We start from the raw sequence: 13,726 nt of genomic DNA on the forward strand, positions 1-13,726 counted from the left end.
TGGTGGGATGGAATGGGATGGGACGGGATGGGAGAGGTCTTAAGTTCTGCACTTATAGTAAAGAGGAAGACCATACTGAACATATACAAAGCTTGGAAGGTCTGGTTTAACATCACTTTCACTAGGACTATGAAGATTTAATGTTTTTGATTGCTGGTAACCACAACATGAACCTATCATTTAGCATATCGCTGGAGAAGCTCATGTCTAAGGCTGTCTTGCAGTGAAAGAGATGGGGAGCTGATAACTGCCCTCCTCTCTGAGAGCCAGACATCTGATGAATTGTACTGGGCTCTATTCTAAAATGCTTGGCCTTGTAGGAAGGAAGTGACTCATGGGGAAGGAGCTGAGAGTTTTGCTTAAAGTGGAGAACAGAGACTGATAAATAGTCTGGAAATCCTGGGATGGTGAAGCAGCTCTGTAACATCCGATACTCACTGTAGGATTATGTTCATCCTCAAGGTCACCTCATGGTAAGCTGCCAAAGCTCCTGCAGTCACGTGTGCCTTCCACATAGCAGGAAGACGGGTGGTGTGAAGGAACGACATACCTTCTCCCATTTAAAATGTTCTTCCTGAATTTCTGCTTTCACAGATAGCATCTTTTTGGTCATGACGTTTTCTGTGGTCACACATGGCTTCTGCAGAGGCTGTAAATACACACACACACACACACACACACACACACACACACACACACACACTTTTTAATCTAGAAACTTTGCCCAGGATTTTATTATTAAGGAAGGGAGGTGACAGTGGATGCTGAGAAACGAGTAGTGTAGATTCCTGCAATATATCTGAACGCATTAGTGGGAATGGAGTCACGTTACACACGCTTGCTTAGAAGTGTGGGAAGGTTTACCAACTATGTACGGGAAAGAACATATTTGGGTTTCTTTCTGGACTGGGGAGACATTCTGTGCATAAAAGTCCGGGCTGCATGTGGAGTGAATGAAAATAGGCTCATATGCTTGAGTGCTGGTTCCCAGGTGGTGGAACTGTTTTGGGGAGGATCTGGAGGTGTGGCCTTGCTGGAGGAGGTGTTTCACTGAGGGAGGGCTGTGAGTATCAAAAGCCCAGGCCCCAGGTCCCCCCACCTCCCACTTGTGGATAAGACGTAAGCTCTCAGCTACTGTTCCAGCACCATGCCTGCCTATCTATTACCATGCTTCACACCGTGACGGTCATGGACTCACCCTCTGAAACTGTAAGCTAGCACCCAACCAAATACTTCCTTTTCTTAAGTTGCCTTGGTCATGGTGTCTCTTCCTAGCAATAGAAAAGTAACTAAAACCACATGGAAATGTGAGGTTTGGGGTTTGAATCCCTAGGGTCCAGATAATCTTCAAACCCATCACTCCTGCAGCAAAATGAGAGGCAGTGATAGGAGAACCCCTAAAGCTATGGGCCAGCTAGGCTGGTGTCCACAGTGGGAAAACACACAGAGACCTTATTACAGACAGGGTGGGTGGCAAGGATTGACGTGACAAACTTCTGGCTTCCACACATGTACTGTGGTATATACATGCCCACATTCACACATACACATGCACATACACATACATTGTAAACACATATGCATATAATAAATGTAATTTTTAAAATAATTTCCTGGTAGCCTCATCAACTACACATTGAACCTGCTTTTTTCCGAGATTCTGATGTTGTTATTATTGAAACTGCAGAAGCAACTAAAAAATTGGTATTAAGGAATCAAGTAGAGGAGACTTGATATGCATGACCCCTACACTGGTCTGTTCCAAGACTGTTCAGTATAGATATGCAGAAGCCATGCTGAGTTTTAAGCTCATTATTTTACAAGAGATTCCAGTAAAATAAGATTTCCGTTACTGAAGTCAATAATGCTGAGTGTTCCTGAGAACAAATACGTGGTGTATACTCCTCCTTTTATGTTGTACTCAGCATATTCATTTAGTGGATGGTGCCAGTGAACTAGGGGTTGTAGATGCGTGCTGACAGTTACAGGAATGTTGCAAGGCAAGTAGCATTGTATAGGGTGCCTAACTCAGAAAGCAGAATGGTACCGGTTGGTAGAATTTAAAAACAAATAAATAGTACTTGTTTTATGCACACTTAACAATTTTTCTGATACACAGAATCTTGTGTCCTGTGGTGGTTATTGAGTAATTAACTGCAGGGAAACTTTATTCAATTGATTGAAATTTCATCCACTCCAGCTATAAGACCTTTCCAGGCTGTGGCATGAGATACATAACCCAAGATTAATGGCTGGTTGTTTTGTTCTCCTGTCGTATTTGAATTCACATTTTTTTTTAGGAAAACATTAAGATGTTGGCATGATGTATACTTTGGATTCATATTCACAGTTGTAAGATCTTCCACACTTTAGAGTTATGACTTGTGTTCTAGAGCACATTGTACCTTGCGCCATGTGCTGGATAGGTTTATGTCAGCTCGACACAAGCTAAAGTCATCTGAGAGCAGGGAGCCTCAGTTAAGAAAATACCTAGCCCATTGTGGGTGGTGCCACTCCTGGGTTTGTGGTCCTGGCTGCTGTAAGAAAGCAGGCTGAGCAGCCATGAAGGGCAAGTCAATAAGCAGCAAGCCTCCATGGGTGCTGCATCAGCTCCTGCCCATAGGTTCCTGCCACACTTCCTTTAATGATGGACTACATACAGTTGGAATGGAATAATAGTAACTGGTCTGGTATGGTGGCTCCGCAGTTAAAGGTACACAAACCTGGTGACTGGAGTTCGGTCGCCATAGATAGGTAAATGGACAGAACTGACTCCATAGAGTTGTCCTCTGATGTCCACACATGGACTGCACCATGTGCTGCCACACTCTAATGTTAATAATAGTAAATAAAAGATTAAAAATTAATTGCTAACATCTAGGAATTATGAGAAGTTAAATTCTAGGAAAGTTTTTTTTTACATATTTTTAATTGATTTTTATTGAGCTCTACATTTTTCTCTGCTCCCCTCCTTTCCTATCCCCTCCCCTTCAACCCTCTCCCAAGGTCCCCATGCTCCCAGTTTACTCAGGAGATCTTGTCTTTTTCTACTTCCCATGTAGATTAGATCCATGTATGTCTCTCTTAGGGGCCTCATTGTTGTCTAGGTTGTCTGGGATTGTAATTTGTGGGCTGATTTTCTTTGTTTTATGTTTAAAAACCACCTATCAGTGAGTACATGTGATAATTGTCTTTCTGGGTCTGGTTTACCTCACTCAATATGATGTTTTCTAGTTCTATCCATTTGCCTGCAAATTTCAAGATGACGTTATTTTTTTTTCTCCTGCTCTGTAGTACTTCATTGTGTAAATGTACCACATTTTCCTTATCCATTCTTCAGTCAAGGGGCATTTAGGTTGTTTCCAGGTTTTGGCTATGACATACAATGCCGTTATGAACATAGTTGAGTACATGTCCTTGTGATATGATTGAGCATCCTTTGGGTATATACCCAAAAGTGGTATTACTGGATCTTGAGGAAGATTGTTTCCTAATTTTCTGAAAAATTGCCACACTGACATCCAAAGGATCTGTACCAGCTTGCACTCCCACCAGCAATGCAGGAGTGTTCCCTTTACCCCACAACCTCTCCAGCATAAATTGTCATCAGTGTTTTTGATCTTGACCATTTTTACAGGTATAAGATGGAATCTTGGCGTTGTTTTGATTTACATTTCTCTGATGGCTAAGGATGTTGAGCATTTCCTTAAATGTCTTTCAGCCATTTTAAATTCCTCTGTTAAGAGTTCTCTGTTTAGGTCTGTACTCCCCCCCCCCCTTTTGGATTATTTCTTCTTTTGATGACCAATTTCTTGAGTTCTTTGTATATTTTGGAAATTATATCTGTCTGATGTGGGATTGGTGAAGATCTTTTCCCATTCTGTAGGCTGCATCTTGTCTTGTTGACCGTGTTTTTTGCTTTAACCATTTATTGTTTTTCTCAGTGTCTGTGCTACTAGGGTTATATTTAGTAAGTGGCCTTCAAGAAAAGTTTTGAACTATTTCTATATTCTTGGTGAATGTAAAGCAATTTGTAAAGCTTTAAGTACCGCAGCACATCATCTAGAATGTAGACACAAGCAGGTGTTGATGAGGATCCCATGGAACCGAGAGCTTATGCCAGGGACCACTCAGGTCATCTGTGCCACACTGAGTTTTGACATATGTCTAGTACATATCTGTGCCTTGTTAATTGGCCCATTTTTCAGCTTTTTTCCCTCCTCTAGTTTCCCACTTGGCCTCCAGGTTTTTCACAAAGACTGTTCCAGAAATCTATGGTAAATCATAATGCTGCCTAGCATGGGCTTTATAACTTTTTGTGAAAGCTCCATTGTCTTCACAAAGTGATGACATCCATGTGTCTTGATCTGGGTATCAGGAATTAGAACATCCTCGGAACCACAGGGTCTTCTCTTGATATTTTCCAGTAGTGAGCACTGATGGACATCTCACGCAGATTCATGCTGCCTCTTTTTCCAGTATGAATATGTCATATGCTGAATAGTCTCTTGCATTTTCTTTTGTCTGTAAAACTCATCTAGGTTTTATGTAGATGTTAGTTCATTCTATCTTTCTTTTTGTTTTTAAATTTAACATCAATTTAAAAATATTTTTATCAAAATGCATGCAATTATAAAATAACAATATATGTTAGTATGTATAACTTTTTCTATATACCATTCAAGCAGTTTATTTAAGCCCAGTTTTGAACTACTATGAATCTTTATCTATCAGAACAGCCAGTGAGATCCTGTGTGACTCTGGCTGTTGTGTTGGGCTTAACAGAAGGAAAAGAAAGAGGGATGTACAACTCCAAGCTCAAACATACTGTAGTATTCAGTTAACTTCCAAGAGAGCCTAAGGGCTTGTATCTTTAGAGACTTACTGTCTGAAGGAGAGGGAGGAGCCACTTTCTTGTTAAAGCTGTAGGAGAGTATATTGGATAATCATAGAGAATAACTATCATTTAGAGGAAAACATTTGAATATAACATTATATCCAGTTAGATATATTTTTGTTCAGAATGTCTGGTATTGATTGGTTTTGTAGGTGTTTTGAAATAACCATGGTATTGTTGAATTTTTGTGGTCATTTATGTTGCATCAGAAAGAACTAGCTATTGTAATAAAACCCTAATAATGTCAGTGTTTGACACTACCACACATTTAGATGTAATGACATCAACAAACTTGGAGCCTCAACGTCTTCTCTACAGAGGTGCATTTGGTAGTTTCCTATACTGTTACTGACTAATCGGGCAAGTGGATTACCATAGGAATGAAAAAGGCGAAACATTGTTTTGAATACTACTGTTTCTATTTTATAACAAACCACATCTATGTGGTTTTTCTATGCCCATTCATCATTGGATTTATATGAAGTTAAACTAAATCATTTTCTGAATATTTTTTCCCACACTTCTAAATGTCTTTTTTGGTATTGTCTAACGGCCAGCTAATTTACAGCTCCAGAACCTTGTTGTTTCCTTTGGAATAGACCATTGGGTAATTTAAAATGAAATTAATCATTGTATAACAGAGAATTGCTGTTAAATCTTCTGAAATGTAAGGATTTTTTTTTTCTGTAGCCACATATATAGCTGTGCATTTTGGTGAGGAGGACCTCTAAACACTAGGGGACATATTCATGAACTGAAAGTCCAAATTTAAATCTAAGGTTGGACAGCCTTGCTCAAGAGATAGAGGCTCAGCAGTTTCAAGGCTGGATGCAGAGTGAGTCACAGAATATCCATCCCCTTATACTCTGCTCTGACCTCCGTCTGCCATCGACCTTGTGCTGGCTGATTGGTCCCACGGCATTCACGGGAGAGTGGGGCACCCAGGCAGCCTCAGCACTTGGCGTCCACAGAGGTTACATGGCAAGAGTCTTAGTATCACCCCACTCTAGCAGCTATACCCTGTTCCTTTTCGCACAAAAATTTCTTTAAGAAAAATAATTTTCAGTATCTATGCAGAATGCGTTAACAAGATTGCGAGAACTTCTTCAAGTCCAGTTGCAACAAAATTCTTTGTGCCTGAAATGAGGAATAGTGTAAACATTTTTGTAAACGTATTGAATGTAGCTGTAAGCAGAGCCAAATGTACAAGCTGTTTTTCCTATACAGCGTCTTCTGACTTGACTAGTGCTTTTAATATTACTGCACTTCATCTTTATGGATAATCAAGAATGTGCATGAAGCCTTAATTTCCAGCACAGAAGGATAATTGCTCAGTGATCATTGGCTTTCTCTAAAACACAACTGAGTATAAGCCAGGAGATTAAGAAAGGGAGCTGGTTTTTAAAATGGCCTTGAAATCGTGTATGAAGTGAGGTGGCTATGAACGCTTGTTCACCTTAGTGTGGGCTCTTTTCCCACTTTATACCCCAGCAACGTAAACTGCCAAACTCACCTGGTTAGCTGTGGAATTGTAGGTTGTAGCTTGCTACTCACAAGTGGTGTTGGAGGCAGCCAGAGCACTGTGTGAAGTGATTGGCTGGCTTGCAGAGGTCGCTCCCTCCTGCACACCTCTCAGCTCTAGGAATCTACTGCCTTCCACACTTGCCTGTGGTTTTTTCAGTCATTGTTTCTGCTACAAGAGTGAGATCCCCTTTAACATGCTAGGCGAGGGAGGTTCTATAATAGAGTTAAAAGCATACAAAACAGCTATCTGTTCTAAAATAGGACATCGATCTTGAATAGTAATGTCTCCGCTGGTCTGGGTTAATCTTACTGCTATTCTTTTAAAATCATCATAAGCAACAGCATAGCTTTTGTGTACATATATGTGTAGTAACTGCATTGTGTGACTAAGCAGTCCCTGACCCTAGCTTCTGTGAACAAGCAGAAAGCCGTTTTAAAGTAAAGGAAATGGAGGAAATGAAGGAGTAACAAAAAACAGTTTGAGAGTTAGTGCTGCGGTAACTGGGACCCTTCTCCTACTCCACGTGATGGTGTGTTGTGCTAACCGGGACCTTATCTAACTCCATGAGATGGCACACTGTGCTAACCGGGACCCTTCTCAACTCCATGAGATGGCACACTGTGCTAACTGGGACCCTTCTCCAACTCCACGTGATGGTGTGTTGTGCTAACCGGGACCCTTCTCAACTCCATGAGATGGCACACTGTGCTAACTGGGACCCTTCTCAACTCCATGAGATGGCACACTGTGCTAACCGGGACTCTTCTCAACTCCATGAGATGGCACACTGTGCTAACTGGGACCCTTCTCCAACTCCACGTGATGGCACTCTGTGCTAACTGGGACCCTTCTCCAACTCCATGAGATGGCACACTGTGCTAACCGGGACCCTTCTCAACTCCATGAGATGGCACACTGTGCTAACTGGGACCCTTCTCCAACTCCACGTGATGGCACACTGTGCTAACTGGGACCCTTCTCAACTCCATGAGATGGCACACTGTGCTAACCGGGACCCTTCTCAACTCCATGAGATGGCACACTGTGCTAACCGGGACCCTTCTCAACTCCATGAGATGGCACACTGTGCTAACTGGGACCCTTCTCCAACTCCATGAGATGGCACACTGTGCTAACTGGGACCCTTCTCCAACTCCACGTGATGGCACAATGTGCTAACTGGGACCCTTCTCCAACTCATGAGATGGCACACTGTGCTAACCGGGACCCTTCTCAACTCCATGAGATGGCACAATGTGCTAACTGGGACCCTTCTCAACTCCATGAGATGGCACACTATGCTAACTGGGACCCTTCTCAACTCCATGAGATGGCACACTGTGCTAACTGGGACCCTTCTCAACTCCATGAGATGGCACACTGTGCTAACTGGGACCCTTCTCAACTCCATGAGATGGCACACTGTGCTAACTGGGACCCTTCTCCAACTCCACGTGATGGCACAATGTGCTAACGGGGGACCGTCTCAACTCCATGAGATGGTGTGCTCTGTAGAAAAGGCTCTCAGCAGTGTTTAGGAAACTATGTTTCAGAAGATCTGCATAGCATTAGTGTAACCAAGTGTTCCACTCTGTGGCTTCCTGTTTTGGACTAAATGCCTTCAGGATACTCAGAATAACTCTGTTTAGAAATACAAGAAGAATTTAACCCCGTGTGTTCCTGGTCAGGAACTAGAAAGCAAAAGAGCCTTGCTCTATTCTGTCTCTCATAGAGTTCATACCAAAATAGAAAATGTTTAGACATAAAGGTGATGATTTAGCTAAAAAAACAGACATAAACAGAAATTACCATTAAAACAACAAGGTCAGTTTTTTCTCTTTTTTTAATTTATTTATTTATTAAAGATTTCTGTCTCTTCCCCGCCGCTGCCTCCCATTTCCCTCCCCCGCCCAGTCAAGTCCCCCTCCCTCATCAGCCCAAAGAGCAATCAGGGTTCCCTGCCCTGTGGGAAGTCCAAGGACCGCCCACCTCCATCCAGGTCTGGTAAGGTGAGCATCCAAACTGCCTAGGCTCCCACAAAGCCAGTATATGCAGTAGGATCAAAAACCCATTGCCATTGTTCTTGAGTTCTCAGTAGTCCTCATTGTCCGCTATGTTCAGCAAGTCCGGTTTTATCCCAGGCTTTTCCAGACCCAGACCACCTGGCCTTGGTGAGTTCCCAGTAGAACATCCCCATTGTCTCAGTGTGTGGGTGCACCCCTCGAGGTCCTGAGTTCCTTGCTTGTGCTCTCTCTCCATCTGCTCCTGATTTGGACCTTGAGATTTCTGTCCGGTGCTCCATTGTGGGTCTCTGTCTCTGTCTCCTTTCATTGCCTGATGAAGGTTAATATTCAGGAGGATGCCTATATGTTTTTCTTTGGGTTCTCCTTCTTATTTAGCTTCTCTAGAATCACGAATTATAGGCTCAATGTCCTTTATTTATGGCTAGAAACCAAATATGAGTGAGTACATCCCATGTTCCTCTTTTTGTGTCTGGCTTACCTCACTCAGGATAGTGTTTTCTATTTCCATCCATTTGCATGTAAAATTCAAGAAGTCCTTGTTTTTTACTGCTGAGTAGTTTTTTCTCTTTATAAATACTTTTCAAATACAAACCTTTTCTTACAGGTAGTATTATTTTCAAATGAGATTCCTGGTAAATTCCTAGTCTGGCTGTTTGCAGGAGGTACAGCGTGCAGTAACGCTGAGTCTGGCTTTATTCCTTTGTGCTGTTATTGTTCGCTGTTTGTAAATTACTGCTGCACGCCAGCAGGTGGAGCATCAAACAACATTTTTGTTTGACTTAAAGCTTTAATAATACACTTCGTGAAAAAAGCTGTCTGCAACTAATCATCCATTGATTGTACACTTTCATTCTGTAGATTCAACTATAAATATGTTGCTTTTAAAATCATGAGACTTAAGTAGGCCATCTCCATGCAATTATTATATTTAAGACTGCTAATGTAATGCAAAGTCAAAGGTGAACGTTGCCCAACTTCTAGCCTCCAAAATATTTTTAATTTAGTTAAGGAGAAAGTAAGGTCAAGGTCCTTTGTGAGAGAATGATAAAGGTAAAATATCGTCCAGTTCTTGGTCCAGAGCCATCTGCGCCGTCACAAAGAAGACACATTGGACTTAGACACGAAAGAAAAGCCTCTCCAACTGAGAACTCCAGGCTGGATGCAATAGCACAAATTTAGAGTATAACTGGGGGCAAAAAAAACCCAAAACTATGCTTAGAAGCTCCACAGAAATTGGGTGGTAGAGAGGGTGTACCGGGGGTCAGATAGTCAGAGACGTAAGGTGAACTTAGTAGCGAAGACTGCGAAAACCTGTGCTAAGGACTTTTGATTTTATTCTAGGAGGGCATAATAAGGTTTCGTTTATTTAAAAAATATATTCTTTAGTAGTCACACATGCTTATAATATATTTAGACAAGTCCATCCTCGTTTCCTCCACTCTCGTTTTTCTCATTTTCCACCACTTCCCCCTGACTTTATTTGATTTGTTCTCTCTGCTTTTCTTTTGAATATGTACTGAGTCCATCCTGCTTGTCCGTGTGTGTAACCTTCTACTACACGCGAAGCGTGGATAGCCTCTCAGGGCTTATATCCCTGAAGACACTGACTCTCTCGCCCTCAGCAGCCGTCAGTTGCAATAGCTGCTCAGATAGGGTGTGGAACCTCTCTGACTCATTTATGCTCAGACTTTATCAACTTTGGGGAGGGAAAGGTTACTCTAGAACTGAGAGTAAGGATTGGTCATTTCCATCACTGGTAGAGTAAGACATAATAACATCTTTGGTAATAATAAACCTTTCATGTGTTTCTATCAGTAGCTAAGGTCAGATGTGATAACATCTTTGATAATAATGTCTTTTGTGTTTATAATATTTGTGGCTATGTGTATAGTGAGACACCTAGACATACATGCACAAGGTATACTGTAAATAATAGTAATCTTCTTACATATATATATATAAGAAGTTGTACATGTCATATATGTACAACTATATCTATCTCGTATATATATATAAAGCATTATCACATGACTTAAAGATTAATATTCAAATTGCTATATAATATGTAAAACACTCTACAGCAAATTCAGAGCAGAGCTGGAACTCAGCTCCTAAGGCTTTGACCCAAACCTGATAATTTTTTTTATTCTGCTTGCTGATTTTTACATTAGATGATGTCAGTATGGTTGGGAAGGATCGGGTATGCTTTGGAGACACGGAAATATGAAAGTAGGTGAACACAAGACAGAAGGAGGGGATGAAGGCAACTCCGAGGTTTACAGACTGTGACTAGGAAGCAGAAGGATGTTGTCATTGCCCCCACAGGAAATACAAAGAAAATATAAGCAGGTGAGGCTATCAAGTAAGTGACAAGCTGGGAGAGGGAAGATGATTCTGTTTTTGCATGTCAAATTCGAGATGTTGGAAGATATCCTATAGATGTCTAGCACATGCTTTACATTTCAGGCTTGGCGCTCCTAAGAGAAGCCAGAGCTAGAGCCTTGGGGTGGCTGAGATAATTTGGGGAACAAGCATAGTCTGATGATTGAAATGAGAAGCAAACCTTGGGGGATGTCTGCATGCAGGAGGCCGAGGAAAGGAAGCGGAGGGAGGCTGCACAGACACTGGCAAATAAGAGCAGTTAGGAGTGTCCCCTTCATCAGCCAGCACAGGGGTGCTCCCTTCATCATCCAGCACAGGAGTGCTCCCTTCATCAGCCAGCACAGGGGTGCCCCCTTCATCAGCCAGCACAAGAGTGCTCCCTTCATCAGCCAGCACAGGAGTGCTCCCTTCATCAGCCAGCACAGGAGTGCCCCCTTCATCAGCCAGCACAGGAGTGCTCCCTTCATCAGCCAGCACAGGAGTGCTCCCTTCACCAGCCAGCACAGGGGTGCTCCCTTCATCAGCCAGCACAGGGGTGCTCCCTTCATCAGCCAGCACAGGAGTGCTCCCTTCATCAGCCAGCACAGGGGTGCTCCCTTCATCAGCCAGCACAGGGGTGCTCCCTTCATCAGCCAGCACAGGAGTGCCCCCTTCATCAGCCAGCACAGGGGTGCCCCCTTCATCAGCCAGCACAGGGGTGCCCCCTTCATCATCCAGCACAGGAGTGCCCCCTTCATCAGCCAGCACAGGAGTGCCCCCTTCATCAGCCAGCACAGGGGTGCCCCCTTCATCAGTCAGCACAGGGGTGCCCCCTTCATCAGCCAGCACAGGGGTGCTCCCTTCATCAGCCAGCACAGGGGTGCCCCCTTCATCAGCCAGCACAGGGGTGCCCCCTTCATCAGCCAGCACAGGGGTGCCCCCTTCATCAGCCAGCACAGGGGTGCCCCCTTCATCTGCCAGCACAGGGGTGCCCCCTTCATCTGCCAGCACAGGAGTGCCCCCTTCATCAGCCAGCACAAGGGTGCTCCCTTCATCAGCCAGCACAGGGGTGCCCCCTTCATCTGCCAGCACAGGGGTGCCCCCTTCATCTGCCAGCACAGGGGTGCCCCCTTCATCAGTCAGCACAGGAGTGCTCCCTTCACCAGCCAGCAGCCATGCACATTACAGCTGTGTGCAGGCTGCTGAAGCCTCTACCTAGAGTTTGGAAGAAGGTAACCGCACACCTGGATGTTTGTGGGGACCACTAAGGGGAATCACTGGGCTTGTTTATGTTAGCGTTGGCAGGACTCTATCTAGTTCTGTGCTAAAGTGCAGAGCAGACTTCAGCTCAGTCCTCTGTCTATGACAAGTCAGGGATCTCAGCAAACCAACACCTGCCCGATAGCTGGGACCTGTAACTTGGGAACCCAGGAGACTGTCAAGAGGTGTATTTTTGGTTGTGAGCCTAGCCTTTAATGGGTGAGCCATCTATACAGATGTTTGGAACTTTGATTATTTAACTTTATTCATTTTGTTGTTGAGTTTCTTTATGGGAGAAAAAATGCTGTTACTTTGTATAATGTTGTAAAGTCACTAAAAATTTCAAAAAAATTAGAATGACACCCTCGAGTACAAATCATAAGATACAAAAAGTATACATTTTCTTCCCCTGAAATTTCTCATTCTTGGAACTGACTTTTCTAGTTGTTGCCATTTAATACTTGACAAGAAGCAAGTTAATGGAGGAAGGATTTGTTTCGTTTTCCAGTTCAAGAGGGTTCCTATCATGACTGTGAAGGGAAAGGGAAGCCAGGGTCCAAGGAAGCTGAGGCAGTTGGTCACATTGCTCCTGTATCAGGAAGCAGAGGATTGACAGGAAGTAGGGCTTGGCTAAGCAACTTGTAGGCACTTCCCAATCTGGGGAGCAAGTGTTCAAACCTGAACCTACAGAGGACATTTCGCATTTAAACCTCAGCCTTACCTGTCTTTCTGTCCTCCCTGTTGCTCTGGCCATTAAACTATGCCACTATTTTAATTAGAAAGAACTTAAAGTTGTGAAAAAAAATGTTACTAAAAGAAATCTAGAACATTCAAATACGTGCTCCTTGTTACTACAAAGGATAGTGTGTATACAGCGTCTTATTATGGGTTTTATTATGACATTTTCACATGTGTACAAAATGTATTTCAATCTTCACCTCCCTTGATCTTACCTTCCACTCATTTGTCCTATTATCTTTCCTCTTCCCTTAATTGGAGAGATCTTCTGTTTGAAGCTGATTGAAGAGAGAGAGGTTGGTGAGATGGTTCTGTGTAGCTGCTGCCCTAGTTAGTTTCTATTGCTGTGGTAGAGCACCGTTGCCAATAGCAACTTTGGGAGGAAAGGGTTTATTTCTCTTACATTTCCTGGTAACAGTCCATCATTGAGCAAATTCGGGCAGGAGCTTAAGCAGGTCCAGAATCTGGAGGCAGGAATGGAAGTAGAGACCATGAAAGGATGCTGCTTACTGGCTTTCTCCTCATGGCTTGCTCAGTCTGCTTTTTTTGTAGTATCCAGGACCACCAGCCCAGGGGTACAGCTCCTGTGAGCTTGGCCCTTCTGCATCAATCAACAATCATGAAAAGGCACCATAGGCCGATCTGGTAGGATCATTTCCTCAGCTGAGTTTCCTCTTCTAGAATGACTTGTGTCACGTTGATTACCACTAGCTAGCACAGCTATAAAACCTAACAGCATGAATTTCATCATTGGAACCCATGTTATGGGAGGAAAGTAAATTGTCCTGTGGTCTCCACATCCACCAAGTTAGGAGAGGAGGATGTAATGTGCTATGGCTAGGACAATGACTTTACAGCACATGCTCAGCGGGACATGGTGGCACATGCCTGAAAATCCACTATGCAGGAGGTTGAGGCTGG

At 43.2% G+C, this 13,726-nt stretch overlaps 1 protein-coding gene across 1 annotated transcript in view; it reads left to right on the forward strand.

The window, feature by feature from the left end:
* The window catches only part of Atg10 (autophagy related 10), a 282,954-nt gene that overhangs the window by 117,672 nt on the left and 151,556 nt on the right, over positions 1-13,726 (forward strand). The gene's annotated exons all lie outside the window — the stretch shown is intronic.

The sequence above is a fragment of the Microtus oregoni genome, unplaced genomic scaffold (genome assembly GCF_018167655.1).
Source record: "Microtus oregoni isolate MIOR12 unplaced genomic scaffold, Mior012 000014F_ref0000157, whole genome shotgun sequence".
NCBI lineage: Eukaryota > Metazoa > Chordata > Mammalia > Rodentia > Cricetidae > Microtus > Microtus oregoni.